Source organism: Anabrus simplex, chromosome 3, assembly GCF_040414725.1.
Source record: "Anabrus simplex isolate iqAnaSimp1 chromosome 3, ASM4041472v1, whole genome shotgun sequence".
In the NCBI taxonomy this organism is placed as follows: Eukaryota; Metazoa; Arthropoda; class Insecta; order Orthoptera; family Tettigoniidae; genus Anabrus; species Anabrus simplex.
The window spans coordinates 153752661-153766221 of record NC_090267.1 but is presented as its reverse complement, the minus strand read 5'-3'; the positions used below and the strand labels follow the sequence as shown (position 1 = coordinate 153766221).

The following is a 13561-nucleotide window of genomic DNA, read 5'->3' as shown; positions in this document are numbered from 1 at the left end:
TCGTCAACAAGGTAATGGCCTGTTAACATCTTTATTTCTCGCTAGCTCAGCAGTTTAACTCTCGGGGAGGGTTCGAAACCTTTTAATATGTAACCTACCACTTTAAAATGTAAATTCCTCTTCTGTCTATGTAAAAACTACAAATATCTTTTACTGTAAAGCGGGGATAGAGAGTGCTTAACCCCTCGAGCTCCCCTTAATTTTTGAAATTAAGGTGACCACGTTTTCATAACCGTTTTTTCTTCCTCAATGTGTTAAAGTTTTTTCATACGGGTCACCTCCTTAGCTTGGGATTAGCCCCTGTATTATCGGCCTAGCGCCACATAGGTTTTAAAAAAACTTTAGTGTAGGAGTGCAAGTAATCGCCTCCATTCAATTTTGTATTTTGGGCCATTTATTTAACTCGTTTTGTTTTCCTTCCTCAGAAGGCCCAGTAGATTGGGTACGAGGTACCCCTGTACCATTATATGTGTGCCTTGAGGGCAGTTTGTGTGTAGTCTGCTTATGGCCTCCTGATAGGCTTGAACTTTGAGAGCGGGTCTGCTCTTTCCTAAATTTAATCTCTGTGTGCCTCTAGGAGGCTTAACATTGTAATTAGGAGCAAGTGCTCCTTGGCATGATGGGGTTTTCTGCCCCTTTGTTCAATTTTGTACCTTGATAAAGTTGGGTCCGCCTCTGTGGTGTAGTGGTTAGCGTGATTAGCTGCCACCCCCGGAGGTCCGGGTTCGATTCCCGGCTCTGCCACGAAATTTGAAAAGTGGTACGAGGGCTGGAACTGGGTCCACTCAGCCTCGGGAGGTCAACTGAGTAGAGGTGGGTTCGATTCCCACCTCAGCCATCCTGGAAGTGGTTTTCCGTGGTTTCCCACTTCTCCTCCAGGCGAATGCCGGGATGGTACCTAACTTAAGGCCACGGCCGCTTCCTTCCCTCTTCCTTGCCTATCCCTTCCAATCTTCCCATCCCTCCACAAGGCCCCTGTTCAGCATAGCAGGTGAGGCCGCCTGGGCGAGGTACTGGTCATACTCCCCAGTTGTATCCCCCGACCAAGAGTCTGAAGCTCCAGGACACTGCCCTTGAGGCGGTAGAGGTGGGATCCCTCGCTAAGTCCGAGGGAAAAACCGAACCTGGAGGGTAAACAGATGATGATGATGATGATGATGATAAAGTTGGGCTAATAGCTCAAGGATTGTGATTGTGGGGCTCGAAGCCCAGACCTTGTAATAATCCCCTAACACTTGTAATTTCTTTGTATCTGATTTTGGCTTGTTGTTGACTTGTTAAGTTTTCAAATTCTATGTAACCATTGTTAAGTTTTGAAAATATAACCTTTGTTGAAATTTTAATTCATCTTTCGAACTTGTAGTTTGACCCATTCCAGCCCGCACCTTCTTTCACCTCTGCCTTCCACGGATAACTCCGTAACAAATATGAATAAAAATAAGGAGAAATCTAGAATAAATAACTAAAATTCCGTGGTTTTGAGTGCTTGCTACCGATCTGCGAAAGGTGGGACTTACAATGTGCATATAGATGTTTTATTTCAAAACTCAGTCTGTAGTTGTTTTGCAGAATCGGCCCAAGTCAAGTGGCTTAGTTTACCACTGGAAAAAAAAAAAACTGTGCATTCTAACGTTAATACCTTAAAAGTAGGGGTTTTCTGTAGTATGTTAACACTGACTATAGACCTGTGAGCATATTATCGGTCCTTTCAAAAGCCCTAGAATTCATTGTACACCAACAAGTCTCCAACTACTTGCAAATACACGATATTCTTGACGAACACCAGTCTGGTTTTCGACGTAACCACAGCACTACTACTGCACTACTTAAGGTTACAGACGACATTCGCAATGCGATGGACAAAAGACAAGTTACCATACTAGCTCTTCTTGATTTCTCTAAAGCTTTCGACTCTGTTGACATAGACATACTACTTTCCAAACTATTTAAACTCCAGTTCTCGACAAACAGTCTTCAGTGGATGAATTCATACCTCCGTGGTCGTCTGCAGTGTGTAAGAAACAACAACAATGAATATTCATCCTGGCGATCCGTAGAGGTTGGTGTTCCACAGGGGTCTGTCCTAGGACCGCTTCTATTTTCTGTCTATATAAATGATATTACGTCGTCGGTAAACAGCTGCAGACACCACATGTACGCTGACGATATACAATTATACTTGCACTGTGAACCGGAAAGACTAACCGACGAAATTAAAAATTTCAATAGAGACTTACAAGAAATCTGTAACTGGACTGACATGCATGGACTTAGATTAAATAACGTAAAATCTCAAGCTATAATAATTTCACATCCTCGGCTTTGTTCAAAAACTATAAGCAAATTCACTTTACCAAAACTTTACCTACAAAATTCACCCATTAATTTCAGTGAATCTGTCAAAGATCTCGGCGTTATGATAGACGAACATCTTTCTTGGAAGCAGCAGGTTACCAGCATCTCCAGGAAAGTATTTGCGACACTCAACACACTTAGAATATTCCGCAACATATTTTCTCGAATATTAAAAGAACGCCTTATTTGCACTCTGGTATTGCCTCACTTCGACTACTGTGACGCCGTGTACAACGACCTGACTACTACTCTTAACGACAAACTACAACGCGCGCAAAATGCCTGTGTTCGCTATATATGTGACCTACGTTACTTTGACCATGTTACACCTGCCTACGATGAACTCGGTTGGCTAAAACTCAAACAGCGCCGTAATCTTCATGCTCTATGCCTTCTTCGTCGAATACTCTCCTCATGCTCACCTCCCTACTTGTACAGTCAATTTCACCACCTCTCATCCAATCACAGTTTTGGAACACGGTCAAAATCTGATACACTCTTATCTATTCCACCTCACCGCACCACACGATACACAAACTCATTTGTTATTTCTTCGGCACGACAATGGAATGCACTGCCCGTCTCTGTCAGAGGAGCTTCGCCTGCTAGTTTTAGGCAACTTTGTCACCGCTACCTATTAAGTAATGCTATGGAGATATTGTAGATTTAGCCTCCCTCAAACTAGAGACTTTATATAATCCCACTGTTATTACCAAGGATAATAGAAATTAGCTAATCATGTCATAATTGTGTAAATAATCATCATCATCATCATCATCATCATTCTCCTATTTTTTCCTTTTTTAATCATAATATTGTATTGTTTAGTAGTTGCAAGATGTTTCAATTGTAAGTGTACTTATTTCAATTTTGCACATGTAAAAACTGTCTTTTCTGGTTAGATGGAAGAGAGGGCCTAATGGCCTTAATCTTGCCAGACAAAATAAATCTATTGTATTGTATTGTATTGTATTGAATATTGCACCGAGCTCTGCAGTCACTTAAGTGCGGCCAGTATCCAGTATTCGGAAGGTAGTGGATTCGAACCCCACTGTCGGCAGCCCTGAAAATGGATTTCCGTGGTTTCCCATTTTCGCACCAGGCAAATGCTAGAGCTGTACCTTAATTAAGGCCAAGCCGCTTTCTTCTCACTCCTAGCCCTTTCCTGTCCCATCGTCGCCATAAGACCTATCTGTGTTGGTGCGACGTAAAACAACCGCAACCCTCCCTCATCCCCCTCCCCCCCAATGTTACATTACAATTTGGTTCTTGGCGTTTTAGTTCATATACCCCTGATTTGGAAAAAATGATATTTTTTATTCATATTTCATTTACTAATTATTTTTTAGAAATGCTTTTTGTTCTGAATGCTATTGTAAAGGTTTGCTTTTTGAATACGTTACCTATTTTGTACGTATTTTGTTCACGAATTTGATAAGTACATATTGTTCGAGGAGGGGTTTGTTTAGGCTATTTTGTTGTTTTCTTAATAGAGGGTCTACTATGTTTTTTACAGCAATTTGTTTTATTTGTCGTGGTTCAAATCTGTTTTGTTCTTTGGTATGGCCATAGCTCTGTGTATGGTGTTCCGTCCTACTTATTTGTGTGAGTTGACGGGTGACTGGAATCGTTGTGATGTTTGAGTGGGTTTCCCGTATGTTTTAGGTGACAGTTTTTACTTGATTCTACCGACAGTAATGGGCATAACGAAAATAACGGCGCATTGCACCACATTGCATTCATAACGGGACTATCGAGGAGAGTGGAAACACAAGAGGAGGACACCGTTATGTTCCTAACATTTCAGCAATTATTAGAGAGATGTACAAAGGGAGAAAAAAAGCAATTCAAACTCCATTAAACTGTACAATTTATTAATTCATTAATTATCATTAAACAACCCCTAAAACAATTCAAAAACAATTTCAAATACGATAATAATAATAATAATAATAATAATAATAATAATAATAATAATAATAATAATAATAATAATAATAATAATAATAATAATACACATGAAAGATGAAAGCTGAGTGGCATTTTCACTGGCTTCCCACCAAAGCGGACGCGGTTAAAATCTCGTCGCCGTGGTTTGGATTCTACGTAAAATTGGAGGTCCCGGGACAATTAGCCTATCACAATATCAAGTACAGTCACATAAACAACAGCCTACGTGATAACCTACTTCCTACTTCCCTCATTTAATAATAATAATAATAATAATAATAATAATAATAATAATAATAATAATAATAATATCCGCCTCTGTGGTGTAGTGGTTAGTGTGATTAGCTGCCACCCCCGGAGGCCCGAGCTCGATTCCCGGCTCTGACACGAAATTTGAAAAGTTGTGCGGGGACTGGAACGGGGTCCACTCAGCCTCGGGAGGTCAACTGAGTAGAGGGTTTTTTATTCTCTCCTCAGCCATCCTCGAAGTGATTTTCCGTGGTTTGCCACTTCTTCTTCAGACAAATGCCGGGATGGTACCTAACTTAAGGCCACGGCCGCTTCCTTCTCTCTTCCTTGTCTATCCCTTCCAATCTTCCCACCCCCTACAAGGCCCCTGTTGAGCATAGCAGGTGAGGCAGCCTGGGCGACGTACTGGTCCTCCTCCCGGGTTGTATCCACCCGACCCGAAGTCTCGCGTTCCAGAACCCTGACCATGAGGTGCTAGAGGTGTGGTGTAGTGGTTAGCGTGATTAGCTGCCATCCCGGGAGGCCCGGGTTCGATTCCCGACTCTGCCATGGAACTTGAAAAGTGGTACGATGGCTGGAACTAAGCCTCGGGAGGTCAGCTGACTAGAGGTGGGTTCGATTCCCACCTCAGCAATCCTCGGAGTGGTTTTCCGTGTTTTCCCACTTCTCCAGGCAAATGCCGGGGTGGTACATAACTGAAGGCCACCGAGCTCGATAGCTGCAGTCGCTTAAGTGCGGCCAGTATCCAGTATTCGGGAGATAGTAGGTTCGAACCCCACTGTCGGCAGCCCTGAAAATGGTTTTCCGTAGTTTCCCATTTTCACACCAGGCAAATGCTGGAGCTGTACCTTAATTAAGGCCACGGCCGCTTCCTTCCTACTCCTAGCCCTTTCCTGTCCCATCGTCGCCGTAAGACCTATCTGTGTCGGTGCGACGTAAAACAACTAGCAAAAAAAAAAAAAAAAAAAAACTGAAGGCCACGACCGCTTCCTTCCCTCTTCCTTGTCTATCCCTTCCAATCTTCCCATCCCCCCACAAGGCCTCTGTTCAAGGTAGCAGGTGAGGCCGCCTGGGCGAGGTACTGGTCCTCCTCCAGAGCTGTATCCCCCAAAGTCTATGACACTGCCCTTGAGGTGGTAGAAATGGGATCCCTCGCTGAGTCCGAGGGTTTTTTTTTTTTTTTTTTTTTTTTGGTATTTGCTAGTTGTCTTACGTCGCACCGACACAGAGAGGTCTTTTGGGGACGATGGGACAGGAAAGGCTTAGGAATGGGAAAAAAAGCGGCCGTGGCTTTAATTAAGGTACAGCCTCCAGCATTTACCTGGTGTGAAAATGGGAAACCACGTAAAAGCATCTTCAGGGCTGCCGACAGTGGGGTTCCAACCAATTATCTCCCGGATGCATGTTCACAGTTGCGCGATTCTAACCGCACGGCCAACTCGCCCGGTCCGAGGGAAAAACCAACGCTGGAGGGTAAACAGATTAAGAAAGAAAGAAGGAAAGAAAGAAAAAAAAGAAAGAAAGGAAAAAATAAATAGTCATATAATTTGTTATTCAGTTGCCGTCCCCGCGGTGAGGGGATAACGCAACTGTCTCTTACTCGGAGGCCCTGAGTTCGATTCCCGGCCAGATCAGGGATATTTACCAGGACCTGGCAGCTAGTTCGAGGTTCACTCAGCATAATGTGATTACAATTGAGGGGCTATCTGACGGTGAGATAGCGGTCCCGGTCTAGAAAGCCAAGAATAACGACCGAGAGGATTCGTCGTGCCGACCACACGAAACCTCGTAATTTGCAGGTCTTCCGGCTGAGCAGCGGTCACTTGGTAGGCCACTGTCCTTCGGGCTGTTGCCCCATGGGCTTTGACTTGGTTTTGGTTATTCAATTGATATACTGTAAATTTAAGAGGGACACTGTCAGAATTCTTCCCGTAGGCTTCAGTGCTGGAAACCGGTAAGTAGGATCGAACCTAGTATCTTGCGAACAGAAATACAACGCCTATGCGACTACTTCAATGACGTCGACTTCACCCTCAAAGTTGGTGTCAAACTGGTTGGACACTATTGAGCGATATTACAACTTCCGGTTTTTTTTTTTTGCTTTACGTCGCACCGACACAGATAGGTCTTATGGCGACGATGGGACGGGAAAGGGCTAGGAGTGGGAAGGAAGCGGCCGTGGCCTTTATTAAGGTACAGCCCCAGCATTTGCCTGGTGTGAAAATGGGAAACCACGGAAAACCGTTTTCAGGGCTGCCGACAGTGGGGTTCGACCCTACTATCTCCCGAATACTGGATACTGCCCGCACTTAAGCGACTGCAGCTATCGAGCTCGGTTTTCTTTTTTTTTTTTTAAACAACCCATTAAACTGTATATTTTTGAACTTTTTTCGTTCATAACGCATACATAGAATCCTCTAACTTCGACGCCATTTTCCTTATCTGTTATTCCTTTAGATTCCCGCTTTTCACAATCCTCTTCTTTACACAATAACATTTCTTCGAATGTTCGGATTCCTTCCTAATTCAGAAATTGGTTGACGACCAACATACCAAACATCTGAAATTTAAACATGATAATCTCTTCTCGCCTCTGTGGTGTAGAGGTTAGTGTGATTAGCTGCCATCTCCGGAGGCCCGGGTTCGATTCCAGGCTTTGTCACGACATTTTAAAAGTGGAACGAGGACTGGAACGGGGTCCACTCAGCCTTGGGAGGTCACCTGAGTGGAGGGGGGTTCAATTTCCACCTCAGCCATCCCCGAAATGTTTTTCCGTGGTTTCCCACTTCTGCTCCGGGCAAATGCCGGGATGGTACCTAACTTAAGACCGCGGCTGCTTCCTTCCCTTTTCTTCGTCGGTCCCTTCATATCTTCCCATTCCCTGTTCAGCATAGCAGATGGAACCACCTGGGATAGGTACTGGTCCTCTTTCCCAGGTGTATCCCGACCTAAAGTCTCACGCTCCAGGACACTGGTCTTGATGCGTTAGAGGTGGCATCCCTCGCTGAGTCCCGGGGGGAAAACCAACCCTGGACGGTAAAGGGTATTAGGAAAGAAAGAGAGAAAGAAAGATAATCTCTTCTATTCACGTAGGGATGTTATACCAAAGGGACAAATATTTTGGTACTAGGCACTCCTTATCAAGAAGGTGAAAGTAAGTGACCAGTGCAGACGATCGAACCCATGACCTTCGCGTTGTTAACACGACACTCTAAACCACTGAGTTAAGGTGCTTCTGATATGCAACTAGCCTCAGTCACGACTCTTAATAAAATTCATTAATTTTCTGATATAAAATTAACTTGGAGATGCCGGGGATTGAACCCGGGGCCTTTCACATGCAAAGCGAACGCTCTACCACTGAGCTACATCCCCACACAAAACTGCACGGTGTATCAGTCTATATAAGTTCTACTGGTGATTGCGTAATTTGTGTAGGAAATGAATGATGTACAGTACCTCCTGTGAAGCTGAACGGGCTATTTTTATCAGACTGTCAGATTACATCAGTAGCTGAGAGGCAAAAGTAGGTTATACTTACTTTCACACTGCGGTGACGCTGCACACGAGCGAGATAGTGACTGAGGCATGCTGGTGATTGAGGTCCGTACGCTCAGCTGCTCAGAACGTCGTGCTAATAACTCGGAAGTCGTGGGTTCAATACCCACACAGGCCAGTAAGGTTTGGCTTATTGTTAAGGAACGCATGGTGCCAAAATATTTGTCCTTTTGGTCTGTTGTTCCTACATGAAGTAGGTCGATGTTTCAATTTCAGGTGCTTGTCATGTTGGTAATGTCTGAATGAGGAAGGATTTCAAATATTTGAAGAAAGATTATTGGATAAAGAAACAGGACTGTGAATGTGTAAGATAGGGAGGCCATATTTCGTCCCCTTAGCAGGTGTGGACTTGTAAAAATTCAGAAATATTATGCACAAGGCTAGAAATTGGCATATGTATATATATATATATTACTGAATACATATATATATATATTACTGAATATATTCTCTATTTATGGGAAAGTTATGGCATATATATATATTACTGAATACACATATATATATTACTGAATATATTCTCTATTTATGGGAAAGTTACAATGCAAATGTTATAACGTCAGGTAGTCAATATTCGACTTAAACATAAACACTACATAAACTAAACTACCAAATATGTGTTCGTAATTTCGTCCCCCACCAAATTGATGAAAAGTACAATTCATTTAAATATATTTTTCCTTTCTAACCTTACCAAACAGGGTTGTGTACCTTTCCAAGGCCGTTGTCAACGGTCACACTTGTAACCCATTATCTTGTCCCTCACTGCCTTAATAGCCCTTTTCATAGCCTACTCATCCCAGTGTTTGCGTTTTCCATCCGAAAATAAAAGTAAACTTCATAAATAACGAATGAAATGAAGGAGGACGAAATTACGAACATTCCCTTATTTATTATAATGGCCGCTACAGTAACCCACGCCAATCACCTCACTGTAGCGATTACACGCCAGGAACTATACCAAATGACTGAAATGCAGTCCAATATTTTATACACGTATCACTCTAGGATGTCCGCCTCTGTGGTGTAGTGGTTAGCGTGATTAGCTGCCACCTCCGGAGGCCCGGATTCAATTCCCGGCTCTGCCACGAAATTTGAAAAGTGGTACGAGGGCTGGAACGGGGTCCACTCAGCCTCTGGAGGTCAACTGAGTAGAGGTGGGTTCGATTCCCACCTCAGCCATCCTGGAAGTGGTTTTCCGTGGTTTCCCCACTTCTCCTCCAGGCGAATGACGGGATGGTACCTAACTTAAGGTCACGGCCGCTTCCTTCCCTCTTCCTTGCCTATCCCTTCCAATCTTCCCATCCCTCCACAAGGCCCCTGTTCAGCATAGCAGGTGAGGCCGCCTGGGCGAGGTACTGGTCATTCTCCCCAGTTGTAACCCCGATCCAAAGTCTGAAGCTCCAGGACACTGCCCTTGAGGCGGTAGAGGTGGGATCCCTCGCTGAGTTCGAGGGAACAACCGAACCTGGAGGATAAACAGATTAAGAAGAAGAAGAAGATCACGCTAGGAATAACAGGCTCTTAATTTGAATGCTGCACTAACTCAGCTCAGTATGAAAAATGAATCCTCCTTGACCACGGAAAATAAGCTTGGTGCACACGTGTGTGCGTGCGGCTAAACATTGGTACCTACCGTGCAAACTGGAAATCCCTTGGGGGACGAAATTAGGCGGGGACGGAATATGGCTCCCTTATCTAGCAAATATCCGACTGTCGTGCCATTCATTAACTTGCACCTTCTTACAATATCTAAAAAGCAAAGCCATCTCCGTACAGGCCATGAATGCCCTTGGAGGGGTGGAAGGTAAAGGCTTCCACTATCCATAACCTCGGCACATGTTGGGGTAGAGTGGTTAGCTCTACGTCCGGCCACCTTTGCTCCCACCTATCCTACCCTGCCGGCCAACATTCTGATGGTGAAAATGTTTTCGACCAACGGGACTCATTTTTGGTATAGGCTGAGTGAACCTCAGGGCCATATGCACCTCCGGAAGTGGAAATCTCATTTCTTAAATTTTACGATTTCCTGACGGAGATTCGAACCCACGTCCTTCAGGGCGAACCGAGCACGCCTTTACCGCCTCGGCCAGGCAGCCCCTTCTTATAATATCTAGGCTCCTTTATTTCCCAGCAATTGTTACTATACTTAATTTACACGTACAGTAATATCGATAAGTAATATTTAAGTCGTCCGCCTCTGTGGTGTAGTGGTTAGCGTGATTAGCTGCCACCCCCGGAGGCCCGGGTTCGATTCCCGGCTCTGCCACGAAATTTGAAAAGTGGTATGAGGGCTGGAACGGGGTCCACTCAGCCTCGGGAGGTCAACTGAGTGGAAGTGGGTTCGATTCCCACCTCAGCCATCCTGGAAGTGGTTTTCCGTGGTTTCCCACTTCTCCTCCAGGCGTATGCCGGGATGGTACCTAACATAAGGCCACGGCCGCTTCCTTCCCTCTTCCTTGCCTATCCCTTCCAATCTTCCCATCCCTCTACAAGGCCCCTGTTCTGCATAGCAGGTGAGGCCGCCTGGGCGAGGTACTGGTCATTCTCCCCAGTTGTATCCCCGACCAAGAGTCTGAAGCTCCAGGACACTGCCCTTGAGGCGGTAGAGGTGGGATCCCTCGCTGTGTCCGAGGGAAAAAGCCGACCCTGGAGGGTAAACAGATGATGATGATGATGATGATGATGATGATGATGAATATTTAAGTCTTTGGTAGTATCCATGTAACTTACTTTTGTCCAGTACCTGGTAGATCACTGTCCGCCTCTGTGGTGTAGTGGTTAGCGTGATTAGCTGCCACCCCCGAAGGTCCGAGTTCGATTCCCGACTCTGCCACGAAATTTGAAAAGTGGTACGAGGGCTGGAACGGGGTCCACTCAGCCTCGGGAGGTCAACTGAGTAGAGGTGGGTTCGATTCCCACCTCAGCCATCCTGGAAGTGGTTTTCCGTGGTTTCCCACTTCACCTCCAGGCAAATGCCGGGATGGTACCTAACTTAAGGCCACGGCCGCTTCCTTCCCTCTTCCTTGTCTATCCCTTCCAATCTTCCCCATCCCCCGCAAGGCCCCTGTTCAGCATAGCAGGTGAGGCCGCCTGGGCGAGGTACTGGTCATTCTCCCCAGTTGTATCCCCCGACCAAGAGTCTGAAGCTCTAGGACACTGCCCTTGAGGCGGTAGAGGTGGTATCCCTCGCTGAGTCCGAGGGAAAAACCGAACCTGGAGGGTAAACAGATGATGATGATGATGACCTGGTAGATCACTAAGAACAAGCATTTCATGGAAATGTATTCCTGCTCGAAACGTTATCTCCTTGTCAGATTTTCCTCTGGTCAAGTTGAAAATAAAATGTAGAAGGTATGAAGTGATTCATGCTTTATAAAAAGCTGTGTTGTAGTGCTAATGTGCCTGCCTGTCACCCACAGGCGCTTAGTTCGATTCTCGGTCAGTCCAGAGATTTTATCTTTTGACAGAGGACTGGGACGTCAGACCAAGTGAGGAGCTGGTTGATGCGAGAGGCGTGAATCCGGTCAAGAGAGTCAATAAATACGGTTGAGGATGTCGTTAATATGACCACGTGACATTCCAGTATCTGAAGGACATTTGGCTGATCAAAGATCGTCTTGGCTGGCCAAGGCACCAATGGTTTGTTACGCCACTTAAATATATATATAATGGGGTGTCGTGAGAGGGATCGGCACTCTATTATGTACTACGACATTATGCCCTTGACATGCATACCGTGGAATTTGTAGAATTTCGTGGTTGTTGTCTGAATGGAGTGCAGTAGTCTTAGTATAATTTATTTTTATAGCTACATGAAAAATTCCTAGTAAGTGGATAATCATATTCTCAGTAGCGAGAACAACCGGTTCCGTACTTATCTGAAGTATTTCAAGATAAGTTTTAATTCATTATGACTTCTCATGCGCTGTTACTTTGAAGGCACAAATTCGCCCACTTACAAGTTGCACGAGTTCAATAATTGAATAATATAAATTAAAATGGTCTAAGTATCAAAATGAAACAAAATGAGAAACATGTTTTATTAAATGGTAACATTATTAAACAAATTACTACACAAGTTTTACAAAAAAAATTAGATACACAGAAACATAAAAACAAGTACATTCTTCAGAAAGAAACGATACTTCAGTACAAGTCACATAAATAAAAACTGAATAGGATGTATATACCATGTTCTTCTAATTAAAACGATTCAATGTCTCAACCTATTTTATCCTAGTTATTGTGTTTTTTGTACAGCCAAACTTTTTGTACACATAGAGTGTAAACGTTTATTGGAGGTTCTGGGATTAAAAAAAGTGTTCTTGTGGCAAATAACAGACCATTTTCCTCAGGTCCCTTTTCTTTTCACTCTTGATGCGGTTTATACACTTAAGTTATTGAAAATGAAAACCTACAACCTGTTTTCCAGTCATTGACCGGGTCAGGGATGGAATGAGTGATGCAGATATAGGCTATTAGTACGATGGGGTCGCTACTCCCAACGTAATTTATTAATGACTGATAGATGCTATGACATGATAATGGAGAGTGTTGCTGGAATGAAAGATGACAGGGAAAACCGGAGTACCCGGAGAAAAACCTGTCCCGCTTCCGCTTTGTCCAGCACAAATCTCACTTGGAGTGACCGGGATTTGAACCACGGAATCCAGCGGTGAAAGGCCGACGCGCTGCCGTCTGAGCCTCGGAGGCAGCCACACTTAAGTTGTTGCACCTCCATATTTAATAGGTCTTACCGCCGTTGTCCTTTTTTCTCCCCCACCCCCCATTCTTTTTTAATGTTGCACGTGAACAATGTAGAAATATTATTAAATAACTTCCTTATTTATTTATCATATGGTTTTTAGTGTCAGGAGTGTCTGTAGACATGCTCGGCTCGCCTGGCGCAGGTCTTTATATTTGATGCATATTGGCGACCTGTGGGATGTGGGATGATGATGAGGTAGGGAGCGGGTGAAACTCGGTGTCAGCACGGAGCCTACTCCTGTTGAATAACACTAAGGGACCTGCTCAAAGCTTTACGTCCCCACCCGACGGGCGAATCACCAACAACAGCGTCATACGCCCTCACTCCATATGGGCACTGCGGAGAGATTTGTAATTTAATCCAGTCGTGTGGCACGCAACCTAATGATTAGAAAGCGTATACCACCACATATCCTACCCTTCCGGCCAACATTCTGATGGTGAAAATGTTTTCGACCAACGGGACTCGAACTGGTTAACTATGGTGTCCCGACCACAACAGACATCCTCATTCACAGCGGCCTTGTATTTATTGTGACCGTTCACAACGTCACCTGTGGTATGTCATGATATCCAGGAGATGAAATATGCCGTTTTCCGCGTCATTCTACGATAAAAACTGCCCAAGTTAGGATTTTTCTGCCCGCACCAGGACTCAACTTTGCAGTATCCAGAGTCG

The 13561-nt window shown here is 44.5% G+C and overlaps 1 non-coding gene across 1 annotated transcript; it reads right to left on the bottom strand.

The window, feature by feature from the left end:
- Window positions 1–7857: 7857 nt before the first annotated feature.
- TRNAA-UGC (transfer RNA alanine (anticodon UGC)) lies at window positions 7858–7929 on the bottom strand. The gene has a single exon. It is a non-coding gene; the product is annotated as a tRNA-Ala (tRNA).
- Between the last annotated feature and the right edge of the window lie 5632 nt (window positions 7930–13561).